The sequence below is a fragment of the Anser anser genome (genome assembly GCF_964211835.1).
Source record: "Anser anser genome assembly, contig: HAP1_SCAFFOLD_430, whole genome shotgun sequence".
Classification (NCBI taxonomy): domain Eukaryota; kingdom Metazoa; phylum Chordata; class Aves; order Anseriformes; family Anatidae; genus Anser; species Anser anser.
The window spans coordinates 1-26,785 of record NW_028153698.1 but is presented as its reverse complement, the minus strand read 5'-3'; the positions used below and the strand labels follow the sequence as shown (position 1 = coordinate 26,785).

Here is a 26,785-nt window from a genome sequence, read left to right as displayed (position 1 = left end):
CCTCCTCAGCTGGAGCCAGGGGACCTCCCCTCCCACCAGAGGTGAGACCCTGTTCCCAGAAAGGTTTCCAGTGCTTGCCCTTCAGCTATTTGTGAAGCATGGTTGTTTCTCCCATAACTCTACTTTACGCTGTGAAATCCAGACCTTCTTCCTGGCAATGTTTGTAACTGTGTTTAAGTCCGTGCTTTAGTGTCATGTCCAGCAGTTTCTCACGTGATAGGAAGGACTTTCTCTTGCTCTGCTCAGGTAGCTTGAACGCATGCCAGGCTCCAGTTACCTGCCTGCATGCCTCAGTGTTGTATTACTTCTCTTCAATTCCAGAAAGGTTGAGCTGTAGCCTCCTTGGGCTCAGTTTCATGTTTTAATTGAAAGCACTTAAATGAGCTGGGCTAACCTGTCCTTAGGCTCAGGGAGACAATCAGTCTCTTATTCAACAGCGCCATTTTTATTTCCTCAAAGCTTTTATATTAAGTGGTCATAATAGCAAGTGTCTTCATATGAAGTGAGACCTCGCTGTTCTGCTCAGCTGCTGAATGTGAGTGCAGATGAGGTGGTGGTGAGGTGAGGTGGGGTAGGACATCTGCCTGTCCAGGAAGGAAACAGCCACAGGTAGTGGTTTCTGTGAGTGCTTGGGAGACAGATTGCTTCTTGTTCACAGGCGTGAATGTGATGAACTTCCTCTGTAAGTCATTATCCTTGTCAGCTCTCATGAATTCCTCAGAAATAACAGGAAATCTATTAATGTTAGAGGAGACCAGCAATACCACTAAATGTTCCAGATATTTCTGGAATTCTAATTTTGCATGGAAAAAGAATATATCGGTTGACTTTGCTTGCCTGCTTCTTAATTTTGATAAATTCAAATAAAATGTTTAAGAAATAGCTACACATTTAGCCATTCAGCAGCTTTATAGTACATTGTCAATAAGCAGAGGAAAAACTGAGTATCTAGAAAGTTGTAACAGATTATCCCTATTATTTTCTTGAACCATCACCCAGAACTGCAGAATTTCTGAAGAAATATTCAAGACCAGCCTCTGTGACTTTTACATCATTCAGATCCTGCTAGATAATGTGACATTCTTAGGAAAGACTTGAACTCCTTCACTGTATCACAAAACAGTGTCACCAGTATAATCCAGATGGAAGAGCTCTTTCTATATCAAGGCAGTACCCGGCCTTTCTGGTATATGATAAATAGCACTGTCATACAGGCAGAAATGACTGAAAACTAAAACGAGAGTGACGAACTCTTTCACACAACACCCAGCTAATCCTCTCGGGTAACGATTGTCAGTTGCCACTTGCCTAGGCTGTGCTTGATTTGATGCTTTTAGGTAACATCTTTTCCCCTTGTTCCTCATGACTTCTACTCTCCCACGTGTTCTCATTCAGCTCTGCAGCCATTCTTCCTCAGAAGGTGCAGCCTTGGTTCATTTTTAAATTAATCTAACTATTGAAAGAAGGGCACAGTTTTTTCCCTAGATGATTCTCGTGGGGTCTCAGATGTTTTCTTGATGTTTTATTCTAATTTGCACTGTTACATATTTTACTGTTGTTTCTTGTGCCTGTGTTTTATTCAGTCTGTGATATAATTTACCAATAAATAAAAACAGGAGTTATATGGTAGCTGAAGAATTTGAGTGACAATACAATATACTACTAATTTAGAGTATTTTGTGCACTTGTAGTTGGTAGAAAATCAGTGAGATAGAGTTCACAAAGCAGCGCAACCATGACATGCAAAACTTCTTACAAAGTTCATTCTTAGAACTACCATCCCATGAGAGATAACAGTATTTAGCAGTGTGATTTCCATTAGAACTGAAGCTAATAATTTGCCTAGTTCAGCATTAACCTCAGCAATGATCCACCAGCCAGGAAACCCCCAAGAGGAGTGACAATTGCCCTCTTCCACCCCCTTCCACACATGTAGTGTTTATCGCCTTTATTTTTATTTTTTTGAAAACTTTTTTTTGAAAACTTTTGCAAAAACTTAAAAATTTGGTAATACTGGTGACGGGTGATAGTGGGAAGGAAATAGGAATGTTAAAATCAGTCAATATGGAGATTGAGCTCAACTAGTGTTAGTGCCTGATGTTAGGAGCTACAGACTATATTAGCAAATAAAACATTGAAGCAAGTTGGCTATTGACAGTCTGTGTAGGCAGAAGAGTAGGAAGATTAGGCATCAAAACATGAGAGGTAAAAGGTATTTCACAGTTCTACTTTGGTCCTTGGAAGTGCAGTAATGGAGTTGGTGTTTTTGACTTGCTTAAAAGCTCACAGAACAACCAAAACATTGAGTGCCTCATTTACGTTCAAATAATTTTATGCACAAAAGAAATACACCATAGATACACATATAGACACATAAAGCTATGAATTTAGTATTAGTCTACTTATCTTAATCTAAATACAAAACCCACTTATTAGTCTATTTGCAATAATAATACTTGTAATCCAAAGTAAGACAGAAAAGTACCATTAATACTACCTCTGGAAAGGTTACTTGAGAACTTACTGGGACCTGCCCCGTTCTTGGTGTCATGCTTGCCCTTCCTGTGCTGCCATGCCTTGACACGATGGCTGCCTGCAGCAGTGTGGTGGAACAGCATGTCCTCAGCACCCGGCAGGCTTTTGGTGCTGGTAGTTAGGGTCACCTGCTCCTCCATCTTGGAGCCCTTGAGGGGCTGATCTGGTAACGGAGGAACGGCATTTGCATCTCCTGGACAGGGAGCTGAAAGATGCCTTTCGATGTTTCTGGGTGTCCACATCCCCACATCCATGTTAAAGGAGATCTGGATGGACAGTGAGATTTAAAAGCTCAGGTTCTTATTAAGCACTTGTTTCTGATTTACTTGCTGACAGGGAATATGGTAGTGAAACAGATTATCTGGGGTTATCTTCACAGCTCAAACCTTTGTATTTAGGACCATTGTTGTCTCTTCTTTATGAAATGAACTTCATATGTTTTACCACTGGTAGCAAAGTGAAAATGTACTCAAATCATTGTTAGAATCTTAATTAGGAATTTGAAGAGAGTCTTCATAGTTGCAGTCTTCAGGACTTTTTGCTTGAACCAGCTCCTTCTGTGTCTCGTCTGTGCAGTTTTAGCTAGTCTTAACACTTGAGTTATAAGTACTCTGAAAGGGGATTCAAAGAATTAAGTGACTGTCACTTCTTTTTCTCATGATTATTCTTCAAATTAAAACTTTTTTAAAAATTTTCTTTTGCACTGTTGGTGGTAGCCTGTTGAATCCAGACTTCATTTTAGTAAAGAGGACCTATTTACCTAACAATGGAAATCAACATTTTTTTTTGTGACTTACACTTCATCAAAATTGTCACGCTGTTGAAAATTTTAAAGTGTGGCACAAAGAAGGTTTTTTCACACTTTTATTCTTAAAAGCAGCTTCTTTGGGACTTTGGTATTGCAAAGGTCATCACATCTGATGATTTTAATTGTAAGTTTTGCTATATACTGTAAACTTTTTCTGAAACCCTGGCTCCTGAAATAAAAGAGCAAAAAGATCTTAGGTTTCATTAAAAAAGAGCATTCTTCTGATGTTTCTGGTTGAGGACAAAAGTTTTTAAACATGCTCTATACTGAAGAACTGTAAAGACCATGTGAGAAGAGTCTTCACTCTTCCACTCTTTTGAAAATATTGTCTCTGAACACACAGGCCCTACAACATTCCTGTTTTGGAAATTCCTTACTGTGATATCTGTACCTTAATGTGGTATTTGTGTTCGACTGTTGCTATCCTTTTCATATAATTATTGGTTGAAATGTGTTTTGTACTTGAAAGTGATTAGCTTTCTACTTCGTGTATTTTCTTTTTTTCTTAGGACTGTGATTGTATTAAAACATTGAAAACTATCCTCCTTTTCAAAATACCTGTCTTTTGAAATACACATGTATAATACTGCTTTATATATTCCTGTTTATAAGCAATTCTATGGCACCTTTAAAAGTCAGTTTTAATATTGGTAAAGATCCTTGGTAAAAGCCCTTGCAAGGCCTGCATTCATAGCAGTATCCATGGAGTTGGCTTGTGCGATGCTGGTTGTGGGAGACGAATGAAAAGTTCACTTTTCCATGCCCATGACTTTTATCAAATGTTAATTGCTATTCTACATATATATTGGTGACAAGGCTCAAGTCAGTCAGAATCTAGGAGTATGTCTGCCTGCACCTTTTAGTTAAAATAAATGCACTGGGAATAACAAAGGGCTTCTAACTGAGGCTTAATAAAATACCAACTAGAGCAAGATGTAGCTTTTCAAACAAATTAAAATTCCACTTGTGACAGCTGGAAATGAAAGAACTGGCCTCAGTTCCTTTCCTGCTCATTCTGCCCTTGTAGAGCAGTTTTTTTTCCCCATGGCCTTGCTCACCCAGTGATTTCAAGTGACATCCTCAGATGCAGCAAACTTCACACATCCAGCTCTAGATCCTTAGGAGAATCACTTTGTCTGCCACCTCTGAAAACTTGGCTGTACATCTGCTCCCTGCATCTTCTCAGGAGTCTCCCAGCCTGCACCACTTCTTCAAGTTCCTTCTGTGCTGTGTTGCTGTTTCTGCCTACCTTGCCTTGCACTCCAGAAAGCTCCCCAGCTGAGCAGCTTCACCTGCTCTCAGAGCAATCTCTGCCCAGCCTGAGGGTCCCTCCTGACACACTGCAAAAATATGGTAGTACTTGAAGAGCATGCACGCCCTTTCAAAACAAAATTTGACTGTGCGTTAGATTATGAACAACCAGAAAAGGATACTATTCTTCACAACATCTAAAACGGACAACAGACAACTACGTCTAAAGATTTATTGTTCACAATCACTTCCCAAGTTTTCTCAAGTGTGTGTTTATTTGTTTTTTTCTAAACCTTTACATCATTTGGCATAGCTTACCCTTTCTGGCAAAGTCTCTTATGTGGAAATGTGGAGTTGCATCCTGCATTTTAATATCTGTTTGGACAAAAGGAAATGCTGAGAGGAGAAACATTTCATAATACTATCTGTTACAGGAAAAAGTGTTTAAATTAGGTTTTTCATAAATGTTTACTGAGCTTACCACCTTTCTTAGAACTTTTTTTTTTTTTTTAACACTTGTGAAGGTAAGTGCTTTGGCCTCATATGACTGTATGCAATTTGTTCTACAAAACTAATTTTATTGTTGTAAGTATACTCTCCATTTTAAATATATATATTGAGTTTACTTGGAAATGTAGTCTAACTATGCCTGCTGGCAAGCATTGGCAAATACCTGGCAAATGTGTGAAAATGTGTGCATATTCTTGTGTTGTGCTTGATTTTAAAGGTAGGTACAGACTGTCTTCTGATGTTTTATGGCCTAACGGTATCCTTTGACCACAGATGGTGTCCTTGTCATAATTCACTAAAGCTGTGCTACACAGAAGGTAGATATTCAAGGCAGAATATTTCAACACTGCAAGTCCTGTGAAAATAAGGTTGTGATCTTAAGCTATGATTAGAATTCAGTCCTTTCCTTCAGAAAAGAACATGATAACAGGCAAGATTTTCTAGTCTGTCTGCACTGAAGTTTCTTATTTGTTTCTCTGTTTCCATATGTCATTGTCCCTCAGTCAGGATACTCACAGTATCCCTCTGGACAAGTTGTCCAATTGTGAGATGAACATGTACACATTACACTGGGTGATGACCTGTCTGTGAGTGGTAGGGCTCAAAGAGTGGTAGTGAATGTGGTTCATCTGGCTGGTGACCAGTTTATTTGTGGCATTCCCAAGGGCTCAGTGTTGGGGCCAGTTCCGTTCAATGCTTTTATCAATGATCTGGATGCAAAGGTTGAATGCATGCTCAGTAAATATGCTAATTATATGAAAGTGGGAGGTGCTCTGGACCCTGACAAGAGGCGTTGCAGAGGTATTTAGATAGTCTGGAACATTGGGCAATCAGCAACAGCATGACATTTAACAAGAACAAATGATGGATTCTGCACCTGGGACAGAGTAATGCCAGACACAGGTACAGCCTGGTAGAGGAGTGACTGGGAAGCCACTATGTAAAAAAGGATGTTAAGGACCTTGAAAGTGTCTAGAGGAGGGCAACAAAGCTGGTAAAAGGGCTGGAATGTCCTGTGAGGAGAGGCTGAGGACACTTGGGTTGACTCCTCTGGAGAAGAGGAGGCTGAGAGGTGACCCCATGGCTCTCTGCAACTCCCTGAGGAGGGGAAGCACAGAGGGAGGTGCCAGTCTCTGCTCCTGGTCACCAACGGTAGGATGGGAACGGCACAAAGCTGTGCCAGGGGAGGGTCAGGCTAGACATAGGAAAAATGTCTTTCCATGAGGGTCGTCAAACACTGGAACAGGCTTCCTGGTGAGGCAGTTGATGCCCCGTGTGTATCAGTGTTCAGGGAGCATTGGGATAGCATTCTTAATACGCTTTAACTTCGGGTCAGCCCCTAAGTAGTCTGCCAGTTGGACTCAACCTTTGTAGGACCCTCCTCACTGCAACTATTCTACATTTCCTGCCTGCATGTTGGAAGGGGACAATATCTTTAGAAGTTGTTAGGCCTTCAGCCTCAGGTGCATTAGCTGCTGTGTATCTGCTATGTATTTGAGTCAAACGCGGACCCTGTGACAGCTTATGTCATTGCATTAGTGTGGTTTAGGCTTTTCCTAGCTAGTTTGGATGGTAGTCAGGTTGGAAAGGCAGTGAGAACCAAGTTGTGCAAGGTACCACCAGCTGCCCTAGTTGCAACACTGCTATTGAGCATTGGTACAGCCAAGCAATAGGAGATTCAACCTACTTCTCATCTAGGGGCCTTGCTATGAGCAAAGCTAGTTAATGTGGTCAAATAACATAAGTACTGCTGTGAACTACATGAACACTCTGATTTTGCTACTGCCAGTTACAACATCAGCAAAGCAAAAATGAGATGTTTATACAAGCAGGCTGACTCAGACAATGAGACAAAGTCCCAGGTACCATGTGCAAACTGATGGCTCTCCTGTGACAGCCACTAAAGCCAAACTTTATTTCTAATAGGTTTCCTATCCCTATGCTCACCATCCTAACTGCTGATTAAATGCAGAGGTCTGATGTGGTCAGAGGTCCAAAGTAAGAACAGGTATACTTTGCTCTTGTTATAATGGAAGAGTTTCTACCTGAAAGCAAAAAAAAGAGAAAAAAATATTTAATATTTACAGGGATGCTAAAAATAATAATTCTGTTTTATGTTCTTAAGTTAATGAGACTTTCAGATGTAGTTTCTTAATGCTTAGTTCAGCTCCATATCCAGTGGAATGAATAAAACTTTAGTGAAATGTGATTGTATTAAATAAAATTTAAAATTCTGTTGCTGCTGCATATTGTTTGTTACTTTTAGAGATATTTGCAAATATGCATGCAGAGAAGATAAGAACTTGAAATCCAATCAGGCATGTGATTGCATGAGGAAAAAAAATAAGCAAATAATTATAGATTTAATTTGCAAATTTGCATTATGCATTAATATTTTGTTTCTACATTCTAAATGGTTATTTAGAGTTATACTGAAGTACTCCATGCTCACATGTCCTGACTCTGCAATTATTGTATGGAGATCATGTAAGTAAATTAGTTCTGTAGATGTTTAACTCTCAAGCTATAGAGAGATTATTAAGACCTTAGGCCATGATAGAATGGGAGTTCCTTGAGCTTCAGAGACTTTAAACTAAATTTCTTTGCTAGGTAAAGTACTTCTCTTGCAAGTAATTATTTTTCCTTTATGAATATATAATGGTAACTGGAAAGTGAACTGTCTCACTAACATGGAAATCCCACCCTGAAGGATGCTCCTAAACAATTTACATAAAGAATTGCTGATAAGTACTCAACAGCAGAACTGAATAAGCACAGGAGAATGGCATTAAAGTAGTACCAGCACTTGGGTGAACATGTGAGCAGTAAGATCTTACAGAATAAAAAGATAAAAGCTTGGTGTTCTTAACAAATTTTGAGATGTTATCATTTTCCGCTCTGTCCGATTTTTCAATCTTAATTTGAAGTGTCAAGTACAGTTTAGGAAAGCAGAAATATTCCAAGACAATATTACTCTCTAATATTGTACACTACCAGGAAAGTGTACTAAGGCATGAAATATAAGCTGCACTCTGCAAGCCTCTGGCTGGTATATGTTATACAGCTGTCCACCCTTGAAGAATCCAGCCATGGATCATTCCTTATTTTAGGGTTCAGTGATAGAAAAACAATGAATTTTTATGTTAAATGATTCTTTTCTCATCATCATAACTTTGGGTTACTAAATGTAATTGATGCAGTATTTATTTTAAATGAACACTAAAAATACTTAAGATTATGTCTTTATTTAAAGCACTGTACAGCTCATATACAGCCCCATGTTTTGGTAACAGATGTACTTCAGTTTAACAAGGAGCTAATTTTATAAAAATGTCATTCAAATGCACAAAAGAACCTCAAAAACATTTCCTTTGCTTCCTGAAAACATTATAGTACCCTGCTATTTTCCAGACTTTAAAAAAAAAAAGTCAGATTTTTTTTTCCACATTTTGTTTTGGGATAAATTAATTTCTAAGGAGAAAGAATTCCTGTAATGGTAGTATAAACATACATTGAGCTACCTTATTATCGTAATCTCTCTAGTACTTCCACTTCTGTGACATTAGAACAGTATCTTAAAGACTACGGCAAAAGAGCACGGAGTTTTACATTTAAGTGTACTGGAATGCTTCTCTGTATTTGCTGGACCTGAAATTCTGTGTCATTTGGATTACATACATGTTTGTCATTGTTACTGGCAATAATACATATGGAGTCCTCAGCATTCCTGCCTCTTCTACTTCCATGGTTTTGCATAGAAGAATTTGTTTCTGATTTCTGTCTCACATAGTGTTAGTGTTGCTCTCTCTTGGACCTGCCCCCCCCCCCCCCCCCCCTCCCCCCCGAGAGACCCACTCCTAAAAGTCTCTCCTCTTGATGGTTATGAACTGTAAAATGTTTTTGGCTGTAACTGGATGAAGTATTTTATTGCTGAGCATAGCATCGTATGGTATGGTATATCCTTTCAGAAAAATTAGGTCAGCTGAGCCTCAGTCTGTTATGCTGGTGGCTCAAGACAGAAGTGGTGTGTTGTATTATTGAGTTATTGGGTGCCAAAACCAGCTCAGACTGGGTCACTATGGCACTTGCCCTGTTTCCAGTGAGACATCCTCCCTTGTTTGCAAGGTCCTGTAACGTACAACTCAAATCACAGGTTCTTTTTCCCCCAAGGTTAAATCTCCTTGAGGCGCACACTGGATTCCCTCATCCTTCTGCACTACTCATGACTTCACCCATGTGCTTTCCTTGAGTGAAGGAAATCCCATGAATGTGTCTGCATTTTCCCGAGGCAAGGGGCAACCCATGCTGACTGTCCCAGTCAGATCCATATGCACGCTATCAGGACCTTATCTTCTTCCACAAGAAGCCTGTTTGGCCAGGGCCAGGTCAGGTAGATCTTCCAGTGTTAACCAGAGAAGTGGATCCTACTAAATTTGCTAAACTTACTTAAAGATCTCAATGGCAGGCAAATACAGTTAGCTTGGATTTAATTCTGCTGTGTTCTTTTGAATCTGGAGACAGATCAGGTGATCATTTACAGTGCTTATCTTTGTCCATTTAACTACATATGCTTTGTGATTCCTTCTGGGTATTGCAATTATTTGCTTAATCTTGTGAAAGGAAGAATTCTGTGAAGAAAGATTTTTTTATTATTATTATTAAAAAAGCAGTTAATAGAGTTCTGTGTAGGCTGCTGGTGCAGATTTCAGGGCTGAATAAAGTGACTGAGAATGCGCACAGCCACGTGTCCTCTGCCTCGGTATGTGACACAGCACACTTGTTTGTCTGCACTCTTCTAGATCCCTCTGATAAACCCCAAAATTAGTTTAATAATTTTAAAATCTTTTTTTTTCAAATTAAAGTTTTTTTTTTTTTTTGACAATGGGCTTTGATCACAGTAAGCTTTTTGTAACATTTCAAAAAACAAACAAAGAAAAAAAAACCACATCCAGGCACTCCTTTAACTGTAGGGCATTTCTCTAGATGGGGGACTTGATGATGAACTTCCTTTCATGTATTTTTCACCGCAGAAAGAGACACTTGGCCTCTTAAATGAAATCTCACTACTGCTGGCATTCTTACTGTTTACCCAGTACAAGCTTGATTCTTCAGTTCACCAGTTTCAGTAAAACTCTTCTCAAGAAGTGTGACCTGAGTGGAATAGAGAAGTTGTTCAAGAGACCTTCTTGCAAGTCTTGAAGCAGAGGAGCAGCTATCAGCAGCTGCCATTTTGGATTTTGCAGTTTTTGGGGACTTTCTGGGGACACCCAACCATATTATTACATCTCAGTTTTGAATTTATCAGGAATTATGAAAAAAAGAAAAAAAAAAAAGATTGCCACTGGAATTCTGCCAGCAAACTGAATGCGCATATTTCTGGCTTTCAGCAATAGCCAGTAGGTGGCACAAGTGTAGAAGAAATTTGTAGAATTCTTTTCTTATCGGAGTTCTTTTATGTTTGATTAATCTCAAGGATAGTAATTCAAATTTAGTCCAGATTGTTAAAGTGTTCTCACTCCTTTATATGTGTCTGTCTCTAAACTGTATCTGTATTAGGTATGTGTGTGTTAGTTTTCTTTTTATGCTCCTCCAGTATTCCTTGTATACCAGTAGGATTCTGTGACAGACTGTCGAGAGAGAAACAAAATGTTTTCTCTGTCTGCGTTCATAAGAGATTTCTCAGTGCATCCCTGAGGAACAGTGGCAGGTAATTGTCTCACACGTTGCCTTATACTAGGATCATAAAGTAAACAAATGTTTTCTGTCTAAAGAGATAATTTTCTTTCATGAGAAAACAAATTTTATTTTAACTCTCTACTCTGTGTCTTTTTTGTAGATCATTTGGTTGTTTATATTAAAATGATTTACGTTCTCACTTTCTTCACTTTGCTATGAAACATACCACTATAATTTTCAGGTCACAGTTTCTATTTTGTATGACAGCAGGAAGTTATTCCTGTTTAATGCACAGCAAAGAGTTGTCCTTAGTCACAGGAGAACCCTAGAAGTTTCATACAGATTTAAAGCACAGGTGAGACTGATCTGAGACTTAAGAATGGTGAGAGGCTTCCTCTTCCACTTTTACTGTCATCTGATCTTTAGAAGTGGAATGTCCATGTATCGAATACATACTTTTTTCACTGTATTCCTTGTTAGCTTTCCTGAGAAAACTAAAATACTGGGAGTATAAAAAGAAGCATTTGGATCATAATTTACTTTCTATGGAGCTGATCACAGAGACAACATTTCTTAATTATGAGTAACAGAGAAATATCTGTCAGGACTTATTGCCAATATACACTAATGACACGTTAACTGTGTACTGATTTCATAGTTATGCTATTTGCATAATTGTTTATATCTTTTCTGATTACCAAAATATAAAAAAAAAAGTTATTCTCTTACTGGAATTCAGCTGATAATGTTTGAAAGTCTATAACAAAACGGACTGGAATTAAACTGAAAACAAAAAAACAAAAACCCCAAAAATGTACTTTTAAATTAGAGTGTCTCTAATGTACCTGCATTTTAGTTGCATTGTATTTACACTATTCCTATCCAGGTCTACTTGCTTAAGAAGTTATTTATTTCACTGTATTAGCATTCTTCATGTCAAGACACATGGCATGTGAAATATGAAATATGGTAGCCATATTTCCTTGTTTTACATAAGGAAAGACAGTTAATATAATTTTAAGGAAGCCAGCCATTAGGAGAGAATAAATGGGAGGTCACTGAGGAGCTATCATGAAACTAACCTTTAAACCTCTCTGTAAAAACTTATGCTATGGCTAAACTTCACAGGCAATTGTAAACCTTCAGAAACTAAGCCACGGATGTGATTTGCACTGCCTCCTTGGGTAGTATCAGGCTTGTAAAAACATGTTGCCAAAACAGACCCAATCTCAAGTATCATGTTGCTTGGCTTGTAAAAATGTGCAGACAGCTATCATACTGTTTTTAATTTACTCCCTTGGCCTGTAACTATGATAGTTGCTGTAGTATCATGTCAGAAATGCTTTCCTTCAGAATACCAATGCGAGATACCACGATGTCTGCTGCTGCATTTTTCCTTTCTTTTCTTTAACTTACGTCTTAATGTCAAGTGATGGTTCCTTGGACAAGTGCATCTAAAATCCTACTTATGGTTTAATTTACGTTATTATATAATGCTCTTCCATTAATAATTAGGTAACATATTTTCTTTGTGAAAATGAGGCATTGTAGAAATGAATGCAAATGAAGACAGTGCTATCTTTTTTTAATCTTTTTTTTGGAAGCAATATAGCTCCTTCAGTAAGTAGAAAGTTTATCCAGGTGATCAAGGAATCACGTTAACAGATTTTTACCTTCAACTTTGGTTCCTTGCTACTTTTTCTTTTAAATAAGGAAAGTCACACAATTGATTATAATAGGTTTTCTGTATAATTTGATTGATTACAATAGGTTTTCTGTATAATTTGTGTTTTCCTTAAACTTGTAACAAAACCACAAGTAAAATAAAAACAAAAAGAGGCAGGTGATCTGTGCCTTAGGAATAACAAACACCAAAGTTTCAGCAAAGTAATACAACAGCATATAATCACTTTAATTTCTTTCATAATACTTGCAAGGCTAATGAAGTTAGGTCATAGCTTGTCTACTCAATATCAAAAATGAAGCACCTTTATAACAAGAAAAAAGGTTCTTTGTGTAGTTTTTGGTCTAAAACACTTGAAGACAAAAATCTGAACATTAGCTACAGAACAACACAATGTTTCAATTTAATATTAGGATATTAAGTGTTCTTTGATATATCTTCTGTATGAAAAGCTTGTAATATGGGAAGATTTCTTACTACTATGAAGAACTTTAGTCCAAAGCTGTGTTTAAAATGGCAATTTTGTACTTTCAATGTTTCCTATACTCAAAGATAAAAACACAACTAGAATAGAAGTTCAGTGAATTCAGCCTTGTTATATCGATCACTTTCATATCAAGTATGTGTAAAATTGCAAGGTTATTACTTAAATATGTTTCAAACCCCTTTTTTTCATGCACTTGTTGCAGCTGCTCCCAAAATTACATGATGTTTGCCAAGAGTATGTGAAAGAAAAACACGTCCATTATCCATCTTCGTCAGTCCTCCAGGAATTAGGTAGCTGCTGTTTTTTTTTTTTTTTACAGATTCTAAGAAAGGGTTTTCAGCAGTCACTAACAAAGCTTCCAGCTAAAGCTTTTCCTGGCACAAGGATTAATTACTGCTAACTTACCTACTAACCCTTCCAAAATTACACTTCGTGTGGTGCAAAAACAATGGTGTTAGGCATTAGGCTGACAGTTTTCTCTGTCATGCAACATAATGTCCCACCTGGCAGTGCACCTGGTACAAAGATTTGGCAGTTTTCCAAGAAATTGTATTTGCAGCCCCTTTACACACCTTTTTTTCCTCCCTTTTCCTGTTATTTTTTATGTATTTATCTATGCTGTGGATAAAAGCATTTCAAAAGTTCCTTGTTCAGCCATTCTTCTCCTGTGTGCATTCATGTTTTTATTCCTGTAACACATTGCTTTTGTGGATAGTGTCTGTCTGAAAGTATCAAGGCAGTCCTAGGGAAATTGTTCTTTTTAGGGTCTGTTGCATGTCATCTTAGATATATGGGCCAAAGCCAATTCCGATGGTAAGATGTAAATACTAAGACGTGACAATTAAACCTCTTACAGATAGTAGACCTTAATCTAATGTGTAGCTGAGCTGTATGTTGTGCATGAACAGAGGATTCTGAAGTTGAAATGTCAATAGGGCGTTCTGAATTACTAGCTTCATTTGTATTAGAGGAAATGTCTGTCAAATAGGTTATTTTGTAATAAGTATGCTTTTAACTGAGTTTTCTCTACTGCCATCTTAATGCAATATGAATAAAATGAGTGCTCTCCAGAAATGCCCTACCAGTGTGCTGAAGAAGACAATGTTAATGTTTCAGTTTTCATTAATTTACAGTGCCCTTGTCACCATCCAAACTAGCTGAGGTGAGTGTTAGCCCAGGAGAGCTGGGTGCAGGTAGTCTTTGCTCTTTCCTTTTGCTTGTGTCCAGCCATAGGAATTGCACCAGGAACTGCTAGGCTGGTTACCGAGAGCCCTCCTGTAGTGCCTGAATGCTTCTGGCCAGGTGTGTCCCAGGTGTGGTGGCAGCACCATCCTCTTGCATCAGCTGTGGCTCTCACCATCTATTCTGGTGTATCGCTTCCCTTCAGGTCAGTGGCAGAGGCTTCAAGCAGAGTCAGGTTTTAATTGGCGTTCTGGTGCTGAACTAAAATAAGAGAAGAAATTTTTTTAAAAATACAAAAGTTAAATGGAATATATTTATGGTTGTGGCCAAATTAAATCCTTGCTAATGTAAATTCATCTTCTAGCAGATGAAACAGTGGAAACAGTGAAACATTCTTCTTGAATGTGAACTTTATAAAATTCCAAGAAAAAATCTGTGTTTGATATAGAAATGCTGTAATGCACTTCTAAGATCCTGTCTACAAGTGACACAATACAAAAAGATCCAGGTGATTTCACAGAATTACAGAATGGTTTGGGTTGGAAGACACCTTAAAGACCATCTCATTCCAACTCCCCTGCCATGGGCAGGGACACATCCCACCAGGCCAGGTTGCTCAAAGCTCCATCCAGCCTGGCCTTGAACACTTCCAGTTTTGTGAGTTTTGAGTAGACTTTTGTTCAAGTGCTAATAAAGTAAAGATAGTTTTTTATTCCCAAAGCTCACTTAATATGACATGTATCATAGATAACAACGCCTGTCTTCACTCATCTCTCCTAATAGGATCACTCTTAATAGGAAATGATGATACAATAACAATATGGAGACAAAATTACTGTGTTCAGTTTGAAATCCAACGCACTAACCTTTCTTGTTGTGGAGTGGATGAAATTTCCATTTAACAGATTTGTAAAACTTCTACTTGGTTTAACAGGATGCTTTGTAAAATAAGCTGCCTTGATGGGCAACTGCTACAGGATGACATGACTATGTCAGCATGGTTACACAGGACCAAACCTCGGTCATACCAATGATTTTATCCTGTCTTTGAATCTCTGATGCTAAGGTTTGTAGTGAATCACATGTTAATAAAATGAGTAGGTTTTCCCTTTTTGTGTTCGCATGTTAAAGTTGTGTGTGTGTGTTCTCTGGTTAGATTACAACAAAATTTGCCTATAGGAACAAGATTACTAGACTGGTAAGTAGCTAACCAAAGAAAAACAGAGCTTGTACTCACTCTGCAACAAAAGCTGTTAGTAAGCAATACAAGCTGATGTCTTTGAAATCACCTGGATGCATCAAGGGGCAGAGGGAAGGTGCCTTAGGATTCCCAGTCACCAAAGATGAGCAGCTGCTAGTGCCCTGCTGGCCAGTCATGTGGTTACCTATAACTCGTGTAAGCATCGTGCATGCCTCCTATACATCCTTCTAACGTGAAAGTGAAGGTCACATTTAGCTCCAAACTGGGAGTAGCAGCTAGAAACCTTAATTGTGTTCCCAGATAATTAACAATTGCCTGCCCAGACTTGGCCAAAATGCACCAGTTCCTGGATCATGGTGTGTTCTCCATCATCAGGGAACAATGGAGTTGGTTACCAGTCTGAGTGGCAGAGGGGCAGCGCTGTTGCTCTCAGTCTGGGTGGGGGGTTTGGTTTGGCAGAAAAAAATATAGCGTTGTGGAGCTGGGAGAAGACAGGGCAATCAGAGATACACTTGTTCTCCAGTTCTTTGTTCTGTCTCAGATCCATTCTGCAGAAGATAAAACATTAAAGGCCCATCACCCCCTCCCCCTATCAAGGATGCTGTGAACATTACTAATGGGTGCATTGCTCAGAGCTGAGAGGAAACTTGGGTTGGTAGCTACATTTTTAATAGAACTGCAAGACTTGCCTAGTGTCTCATTAAACACTTCAGTTTGACTTCCTAGCCTCAGACTGTGCTATTACAGGCAGTGATGCTTGCTTCAGTGAACTAGGAAAATACAGAGATGAGCGTGATTTGCTTTGTTTGTTTGTTCGTTCTTCTATTCCAGCTGGATTAAGCTAAATTATTCTCATCTCAGTGACTTGCTACAGACATAAAAGAACTGTGGTTCTTACTCCAATGAGAAACAAGAACATTACCTCTGCTCCAGGCTCTCTCTTTTTTTCCCCTATGCATAGTGTGTTCCTCCAATGTTTGGTAGTTAAGCGAATCATAAAGTTTTCATGCTCTGCAGTGGGTATATTCATATGTAAAACTACTACTATGCTTGTCATGAAATTGTAATAGGACACAGCATTTACTGCAGCTGTGGACTTTTTCCCAGCCATCTGAATCTCCAGGTGCGCCCTTGAGTTGACAATAACAAAGTGATGTGCTATTATGTCTTTTTACTGTATTTTATAATCTCACTGTCTGGGAAAATTGTTTTATAGGTAGGAATTAATATAGATAATTGTTCCTACCTTTTGTAAAATTTACGTGGTTTTACATGTTAGGAGTTTGATGTGAAAAGGTATAAAGTATAGGAATACAGATGATAGATAAAGCTCTATTAACTTTATGGATTAAAATGGTAAATTTACAGGCAAGTAATAAGATCTTTTATAGTTCAGGTTAATAATAATATTCAATAAAATTCTAAACAGAGCTTTTGTATCATTGAACTGAGTTTCTGGCTGCTTAGTTATGTCTATGTCAGTATAAATAATAATAGCCTGTAATTAGAACACTTAAATTCCACTTCATTTTCAAGAAGGAGAAGAGTGAAAAATGTCATAACTTTTGTGCCTTATGGAAAACTTGGATATGTTTTTTAACTGGAAAAAAAAAAAAAAAACCACAACCCTTGAAATTCCATTATCTTAGTTAATATTTTTCAGTGCAAAATAGTCATCAACAATGAATTTCACCTTACACAGAAGATGAGTAGAAAGCCCTTTATTGCCACTCTGTTTTAAATATAGTTGGAGGAGGAAGGCAGGTAAAAGGAATCTTGTGTTGTGTTTAGGACTGTAGCTATTCCCTCTTTGCTACATCTGTGGAGTTGTGGCTTTTGGCATCACAGTTGTATGGACTTCTGCTGCCACTTTTTGAGGTCCTCCAGAGTATATCTGGGCTATTCTATTTCATTCCATTGCTCAGTGGCTTCCAAATCCAGTCATCTTGTAGGAATAGCTGCATAGGATTTTTATCTTCACAGGTGGTTATTTAAGGGATGTTATATTTAATAAACTCTAGAATAGAAGAAAAGAAATTAATTTGAAAAAAAGTTAACGTATTTTGGAGTGTATTTTTTTTTGCCTGATTCCTGTTGGTCTGTTTAGGTGCTGGATGTTTTTGGAGGGTTTGATAGTTTTTCTTCATATTGTCAACTCATATTGCAAACAATACAGTGAACCTGTTTTTTAATTGTACAGATGGCAATTTTTTTTTTTTTTTCTGTCTCCACAGTATAGTTGTACAAATCCTGTGGGATCTTTGTTGTTTTTTTTTGTTTTCAGTTTTTAAATAAAATTAATCCTAAGAGATTTATTGGTTTTCAATACAGATATCTTGAGGTGAATAAGCACTTTCTAGTGATGTTACCATTTTCTAATAAGAAAAAAAATTGGTTTTCTCTTCTTTTTTTTTTTTTCCTTCATGTGTACATATTCATCTACAGTCTGTTGAGAGTTGAGTGTGGAAATGTGTTGTTAATTAGTAAACTAATGTCCTTCCTGTAGTTGCCATTCCTGTCCTTTATGTTAAAAGCCTTCATTTGTGAGACCACGTTTAGCTACTGAGTCTGCATAATTTTGGTTCCTTCCTTATGTCCACTAGCTTCTTCAAACATCTAGGCTTCACCACAAGACTTCTGTGCACAGCCTTTTCAAAAAAAGTCTTCTCATACTTGTAAATGTTACTGTATACTAGTGATTTTTAATATTAAAATGTGTATTGCATGGATATCTTGGACTTAGCTTTTATTTGGAGATCATAACATTTTTACTTAAATTACTACAAAACTTATCTGTTAGAGCAACCAGTACCACAACCATATAAGAGCTGAATCTCATTGACGTTGTGAATCACCGATGCTCAATAAAGTGAATTTGTTTGTGAATGTGGGATTTCAAACTCTGAAAGTCAGTGACACTTTTTTTTTTTGCTTTTAAATGATGTAATTTTAAGACTATTGAACTGCCAATATTTCTTGTTAATTTGAGATACCCTTTTTTATATTTATGATTTCATAATTCCTTAGCAGCAAAGTTGTTCTTTTAAAACTCAAAAATCACAATCGCTAGCTACTTATTATGTCTGCAGTTGGCTTCCTGCTCTGCTTGGTGAGCACAGTGGTTTCTTCATATTTAACTTTTATGATGTTAAAAAAACTGTTGTTTCTGAGCTACTCCAACCAAGCAGTAAGCTGACTTCTTTGAGAATCTATAGCTCGTTTATTGCAAAATTTGAGCTTTAACTAGAGCATCGTTTTGAAAAATCACATGTAGTCCAGAAATTGTTACAATCATGTACTAATCATCTTTCAACCAGAAGCAACAGGACAGTATTATTACTAACAGCCACCGCAATCAATATCCAGATAATAACACCAGAAAGTCACCCACTGGTTTCTACTCTGCTACTGTGTATGAAATTCTACTTGCCCACAGCAACCACATAAAAAATTTAAGCTGGACTGCCTATTGGGAAAAGGCATACAAAACAAAAATGAGGCCTAGCACCCCCAGGATCAGTTGTAGCCAAAGAAACTGTGCGTATAATTGCAGAGTAAAGCACTATTAACACTGTCACTAGCTTTACATAGAAGTGCTAGAACAGTTCTCACCCCAGAGGTGACAGAAATTTTAACCTAGTTGCAAGATATTTCTGATAACTGAATATTTTTTTTTAATTATAAAATTAACTTTTTAGTGGGTTTGTGTCCCAATAATACCAAATTATTTTATGTATGTGTGTGTTATTGAGAAAGGAAGTTGTGAAGTTTGAAAAGTAAATTAATACATAATGTTATAAACAAATGAAAGCATCTGTTGTTATCTACAGTTGCACAAAGTCATTACATAGGAATCATAATGCTGTTAGATTTTTTTTATTTATTTGAACTTTTTTTTTTTAGCACAGGTCGAAAATGTTAGGAAATCAATGAGCGATGGTTTTTCACTGATAAGCACTGTGTGAACATTGTATGGTACACTCCACCTCATTCCATCACTGGACGTATCGAGTGTTTATAGCCGTACTCAACAGTTGATATCTGATTCAGGGCAAGGGATTGTACTTGCATTATTTAACTTACTAGCCACGTATCTCATCTCAAGTGTCTGTTAGCACCATAGCAAGATTGACTTACTGTAGCTATGATAAACACCCAAAGGTTTTGTGAAAAAGATGTTCTTCACAGTTCTGGGTTGTTCTTTGGTACCCCTCCTACTCATGGCTCCAGCTCTGCAGCGTATTCCACAGCTGGGTTAGTTATCAGCGGTGTGGGCAACTCAGAGCCCTGTAAGTGGTCAGGCTGTTCATCTGCCTTGGACCTCCTGGAAGGATTCAGGTGCTTTGCTGGGGGAAACCCCTGGGCTACTGATGTCAGAGAAATCCCATTGCTAGCAAGATATGAAAGTGAAATGTAATGCACTGTAAAAACCCTACTCATGTTTCCCAAATGTTCTCAGAAGTAAGATAGCAATTTTGGTTCTTTCAGACTTCACTGTGATGATAAAAATTATCTCAGATCCCAGGGAGTTCATAAAATACAACACAGAGTTGCCATTGAATAGGTGGTATTTAACTTCTGTTGTGAGAGCTTGTTCCTCTGCATGACCAGAAGTGGTATCGCAGCTTCGACCACCCAGCTGAAGCCGGCCCTGGCTGTTTGCTTAGTTGTTCCAATTTCTGCCGAATAGTTCTGAGGAAGATACAGAATTGCATTGTCATCTTGTTTTCAAAATGGCATTTGCTACTCTTAGTGAAAAAATAATTTTTGGGGTGGAAAGTATTTGTGTTAGATAATGGCTATCTTACGAATTCAGCTGGAATGCGTTATATTACAAATATAGGACTGTCAAAAGTGCAGTAATGTCTAATACTGAATGAGAACAGATGGCTCCAGTATATTACATTTATTTAATGCTATTCAATCTTTATTTAGCCCATGTGCTCAGTGGAAATACTGTTAGAGGGAAAGCAGAGACAACTTTCCTTTTTTTTGTTTCAGGCATTATATATATATATGTATATATATAAATCAAATATATCAATTATAATTACTAAAAGTCAAGAAAAGAAAATAACAATGATAAGTGTGCTAAATTAGAAAGAAACATTTAATAAAAATCTGTTCTTTTGTAGAAAAAAATAAATGTGTATGTGCACTTATGAGTGCGTATGAGTAGGTGTATACAGAGGGAATAGTGAGAGACTAGGGAAATACCCATTTGTTTTTCCACTTAGACAAATTATGTTCTTACAGCCATTAACCACGTAGACATATGGCATCATTTCACAGAGGAATTTATGTATAGTAAATTCTTCATCAGTTCCCTGTTGTTCCTGAAAAATGCATTCAGTACAAGTGTTCTGTGAGCTATTCCAAAACTAAAATACTGAACAATATTTTGAGACCATGATGATTTATTTTGAGAAATAAGCTAGATATATTTAGAAGTCATCTTGAAATTCTTTTTTCTCTTTTTTTTTTTTTTCACTTGAGTAGAATGCTTAAATTAACTCATTTGTCATTAGGCATGCATGTGATATGAAGGGGGGTGAGGAACAGCAAAAACCATCCAAGTAAACCATGATATTCTGGATCTGGAGATAGCAAGAAACTGCTGGCTAGCATTGCAACTGGTCCAGAACCAGCTAGATAAGTCCGATCATCCTTACCCTTCTATTAGGTGTCATCTTTACGGGGAGAGAGATGAAGGGCAGACAGCCTGGAATCCAGACTATGATACACAGAAGGCCAGCTATGGATCCTGTACACATATGCCAGTGATTTTTTGGAAGTATTGAATGTCTGCACGTTAGGACAACACTCGTTATGTGCCATTTGGGGCTCTGGATCTTTGAAACCACATGCATTCCTTTCTGAAAATTCAGATGTAAGTGGTTCAGATGTTTAAGAGACCACTGACTGTACTCAACATAGTGACAAAGTTCTTTGTTTTAATTCCTAAATAAATCTTTACAGTCAATATTTAATTGTAAGCGATATTTATAGCAGTTATTTTATTATGGTTTTCTTGCCTCATCTCTGTGAAGAAGCATCTGTAGGATGGAAGTAAATGTCAGATCTAGAGGCTTATTTGATTAAACTATGGCAACAACATTAATCTTGCAAAGGAAATCAAGATAATAGAGGGGGCTGGATGGACCAGGAGATTGATAATTGGTTAGAAAGCTTTTGACCTTTGGGCCGGTAGTTCAGATTCAAGCCAAGTCAGTAGTGACTGAAAATCATTACTCTCTGATAGCAGTGCAATTGCCATGTGCAATGGGTGATTGGTTTCATTCCAGTTTCTACTGAACTGGGAGGTTCCTTGCAAAAATTACTACCCATCGGTCGGGTTTTAAGGCAGAGTATAAGGAAGGAGAGGAGAAGGGAACAACTTTACTTTGTCACCCTCAGAAGCATTTTGGGAGGTGAGGGAGAAGAGATGCTGCAGTTCTTTGGCTGCCAGTGCATGGGGAGCATCACAGCTACCATCAGGCTCCTGTTAAGACACTAAGACTTCTATTGATACTAATAAAAGTGGAAGTTTTATGTGCAATGCCACTCTAAATATCTTCATAATGACCTTTCTCATTTATAATAAATTGGATTGTTTTCACCCTTTTCAGCTGGAAAAAATATAAGACAATAGTGATTTCTTTATTTTTAATCAATTTGCAATTCATTGAAAGCTGTTCAGCATAGTGCTTTGTATGAATCTGTTTGACCTTGGAATTGTGTGTTGTCAATGGATGATTCATACCTGGGATGAGTAACTGAAGATTTACAACTGCCTGTCTGTGTGACATTGTGTTTTTCCCTCCTTAATTGGATGACCTGAGCTTAATAATTAATGCGGCCTGAAACCAATATAATTTAATCCTGTAAGAAAAAAATGGCCTGCTAGCAATCTCAGAACCACAAAGACTCTTATTAAAATGATTGAGCATTACATTTGTCCTCTTACTCTTTTGAATACAACTTGGTTACCATCTCCTTCACCATCAGTTTCCTTTCATTCTTTTCACTTACACCCATGAAGAATACAGCAACATTACTCACACAGACACATATCCTGAATTTTTTTTTTTGAAGTTTTCCTGTTTCTTCAATCTGTTACCTAAGATTTCTGCAAACCAGGGGAAGGTTCAGCACACTCATTGTCATGTCTTTTATATGGTGTGTGGTTAAGTAAATGGTGCTTACTCTACTTTTGCCTATTTTACTATCTTCCTTTTCTTTAATCATTTTAAATTATTATTTTGATCGTCTTCCATGTGTCGTCACTGTAACAGATTAGGTTCCTTGTCTTTAGATAAATATAAAAAGTATTTAAAGTATAATCTCTGTGTCATTGAACTATGTAGCTAGTCCAGCTGTTTGCTAGTAGAGTTGCTTAAGTGTACTTTTTGGTTGTACACCAGACAAAACAGGAGAGAATAAAAGCAACATTGGACTGTTTAAAACTCAGGCAATGTTCATACTATTAAAAGTTTTCACGCTCTAAATAGACACAGATTTAGAGGTTGCTGCATTGTTTTTTCCATGAGGAGAAAGCTGCTTTAGACACCTACTGGATTTGTATTGGGTCTTTCTTGATACACATGTATCTTTTCAGTTATGTCTGTGCTCGTCAAGTGATAAAATGGTGAACAAATATGGGTATTTTATGATACGCGCTGTTTTAGTGTAACTGGTGCATCTCCCTTAGACTTCTGGCATTGACAGGAAACAGCCTCCATCTACTGCAGAGAGAAGAAATGGGAAAATGCAGGGATGGAGCCTGCCAGCAGTGCACGCAGAGACTTAACCCACATCCCTGCAGTCCGTGGAAGCGTTATTGCTGAATTCAATCAGAGGAATCTCGGGCTGCAGCAAAGGAGTTAGTACTGCTTGTTTCAATATTGATTTGTGAATGAGTAAACATGACAGCATTATTAGCTGTGGCTTGTTGCATATTTGTGTTCAAGAGCATATTTATCAAATAAGCCCTGATGGAAATGTTCTTTGCAAAATTGGCTATTACAATTTTGAAGAAAGGTTAAAAATTACAAGGCGTTCTTGTTTTTCCAGTGCATGTTTGACTGCCAAATGTCTGTGAACACTCTGTTGTAGTAAAATGTCAGAATGATAAGAGAGGAAAGTAAGAGAAGAAGCAAGGGATAAAAAAGACCTTCAATCTATGCTCAAGCTCTTTCTAAATGACCTTGCACGTGACAGGCACAAATTTGTATTTCGCGTGAAAACCTTTCATTTATGAAGAAGAGATGCTGGTGGGAAGGGAATGTGAAAAGAAAGGCAGGCCTGCATGCCAGATTTTCAAATGGCACACTAGGACTGAGTGCATCTACAAGGAAAGAGAAGTGAATTTCTCAATAAATAGCTACCCCAAACGGAATGCCAAATATTTATATGTATCTATAATAACAATGTGAGGTCCTTCTAAGCTGTTTGGTTTATATTTTGAGCAAATAATACTTTTATGCATTCCATTTGATTTTTTTTTTTCCTACAGTGATCCTATTTATTTTCTACTTCCATGGTAGATTGCGAGATCGTGCTTCCTAGTTGTACTTTTTGGCTTTCCCTTTCAGCTTAGCAAGGTTGTAAATAGTTGGTTGTTGTTGTTCCTTATTTAAGGAGAGAAACACAAGGAGGTTGAGATCATGTTCCCAAATGAAAGTGGCTGTGAGTAAGCTGTATGCAAGAGTTTGTAAATCTTGCAAGAAATTACTTTGCCCAATGGGGTGTGCAGGGAGGGCGCCTGCCCCTGGCTTGCTGCCTGCCAGCAGCAGTGGGCTTTGAGCTGGTGAGGCACACTCGGTGCCCACAGGGCTGGTAGTAACGGCAGAGTGGGAAATGCTTGGGGGCAACTCGGTGCCTTGTCCTTCTGCAAATGCACCCTTTGCCTCGTTGGTACACCACCGACAGCTGCTGTGAAATATGGGAGAAAGGCTGCAAGCACATGCAAGGGGGCACCGACAGAAAAGGGCGGTGACACTCACTCCAGATACAAACAGTCCAGATACAAAACCAGGAAGGAACAAGGAACCATAATTTCATGCAGTACAGGTTACATGACTGCTAGTTAATTGTACCACTTTGAAAAATATCTGTGTGTCAAACTGAATGATATTTTATCAAATAGTCAGGTTCGTTATCATTTGTTGCTTCCTGCAGCTGCATGGCTGAGAGCAAATCTGACAGCTTCAACTTTGGTTTGCGAATGTGTTGAAAAACTTTTGTGAACACTAGTACTTTCCAGTGTACCCAAATGGCCTGATAGTTCCCAGTAGTCTCCCCAGGCTACATGATTAATCCTAACCATATATTACAGCTCTTGTGCTGTAGTTTTCCTCCAGCTAAATAAGATGGGTATTTACAGAAAAGATTTTTCAAATGTAATCAATGCAACAAAGAAAAAATCGATCAGGTTTACAGAACTACTCCGGTCCTTATTTGCAATAAGAGTCATTGTAATCTCTTTCTTGTTGCCGATGCTTTCTGTAAGAGTTCCAACCAGAAAGCAGCTCGAGCTGTACGCTGCAGGTTAACATGATTTTCAAGGAAATGGGAATTCAAAGTATTAACACCAAAGCAGCTTGATTTTTTTCCTCAGCTTTCCTCATTTCTTCATTTTAAATTTCACTTAAAATGTCTTTTTTTTTTTCTCTCTTTTTTTTTTTTTTTTACATCAGTGAACTCCAGACTCCTGCAATGTGTTTAGTTCTAGATGCATGCTTCAGTTACTGTTCCTAACAGATATCAAGTGCTACTGAAGTTAATATTTTGCTAACAAATCCAGTTCAATAACATGAAGAATCAATATTGAAGAACAGTTTTTTGTTTGCTATTAGAAAGCTGTTTCTGAGACTCAGAAAGCTTGTGCAGTGTTGCAATGTGCAGTGTTCTCTCCTTAGCTCTTTCTTCTTTTTTTCTTTTTTTTTCCCCTCCTGTAGGTACATTCATATTTTAATGTAAAAGCCACAAGGAAAATCTTGAAAAGAAAATCAAAGGCAGTTGCTTTGGTAAACTTGGAGTGATGTGGGTGATTCAAATCCATCTCGCCTTACCAAAAAGTCAAAAAGATTGTCCTTTTTCATGGGTAGGTTTAGTTCTGGTGCTGCCTTCCTCTAGAATATGAGAAATTTAAAAGGTGAGAGTGCCACGTCCATCTGGTCTATTCGAATATTACCAGCTTTGGCACTGCAGTCAATTGTTCCTGCAGTAAACTCATTCTCAGTGAAGGAAATGGCTTAGGATAACAAATTTATGGTTGAATGATAGTAATAATCTCAGAATTAAATACAAATATTTTTTAAGAAATACTGCTTCCACTGAAGTTAAAGGAAATTTAATGATTTTTTTAATGAGATGTAGCTTTCTAAGTTGCTGAAAGTGGCTGTGTGTTAACCCAGTGTGTGGGTATGGGGGGAGCAGAGGTACTGCAAAACAAAAGTTACGTGGCTATAAACGTACTGTTCACATTGCACGATGCTTTTAGCTTTTATGCCAGTGCCTACCTGAAGCATGGAAGCTTGGGTTATTAATATCTGTATAAATGGCTTACTCCTCTTTGCACACAATTCACCTGTAATTTCTGTGGTTTTAAATTTCTAAAAGCATGCATTTAATATAATCTGATGTTTTGGTGCAGATTGGGTATTATATGTCAAAATAAATAAATAAATGCAAACAGTTACTTTCCAGTTCTGCTGTTTGTCTTCCCTTGGATTTTTCTGCTTATTTAGTTTTTACTATATCTGGATGCCATCTCTACTTCAGTATTCTTTCAGCCTCGGGTTTGGACTCACTTGTTTTTTAATTTCCTTTTTCTCCTTTGTCCTATTCATTTCTCTTGATGTTCATCTGTATTCAGAAATTCCAATATACAAACTGCTGATTAAAAAGTAAAACAAAGAACCCCCCTAGTTTTAGTTCTATTGAAGTAATAGAAAACATTTATGTCCTTTTTGGGCCTTTTTTTTAATTTATTTTTTTCCTGTAAGTGCAAAGCTAACATTAGATCAAGGTTCAAACAAAAATGTATCACAGAGTTGGAATAGGAGCCATTTCAGGATGGAGTTGTTGTGGAAGTTGCTCCTGTGAGTTAAAGACCTGGCTCTTAAAAGAAAAGTAACCATCCCACCATATATGATACTGATTTACAAAATTGGCTGCAAAACCACTGTGAAAAGAACAAAACATTATATGCAATGTCACTAGCTCATGTTATCACTCCTCCATTCTTTTCAAAGAAATCTTTGTGTGTTTATTTTCCCACTGTGATGAATGATAGCTGACACAAAGGGAACCCAGTCATGGCAATGCATACAAATCACACCCATAATAGGATGTTCTGCAGTAATGCCTACCATCAGTAAAAATCTCACAAGTTTTAGGCAGCTATAAGGAATGTGAGCAGTTTCGTTCTGCTGAATGTTTGCTTGG

The 26,785-nt window shown here is 37.7% G+C and overlaps 1 long non-coding RNA gene across 1 annotated transcript; it reads left to right on the top strand.

Moving 5' to 3' along the window:
* The first annotated feature begins 1,114 nt into the window (after nucleotides 1-1,114).
* LOC310891614 lies at nucleotides 1,115-26,750 on the top strand. Its single transcript, XR_014577652.1, has 3 exons — nucleotides 1,115-7,591; nucleotides 10,698-10,811; nucleotides 13,154-26,750. It is a non-coding gene; the product is annotated as an uncharacterized lncRNA (long non-coding RNA).
* Nucleotides 26,751-26,785: the final 35 nt, after the last annotated feature.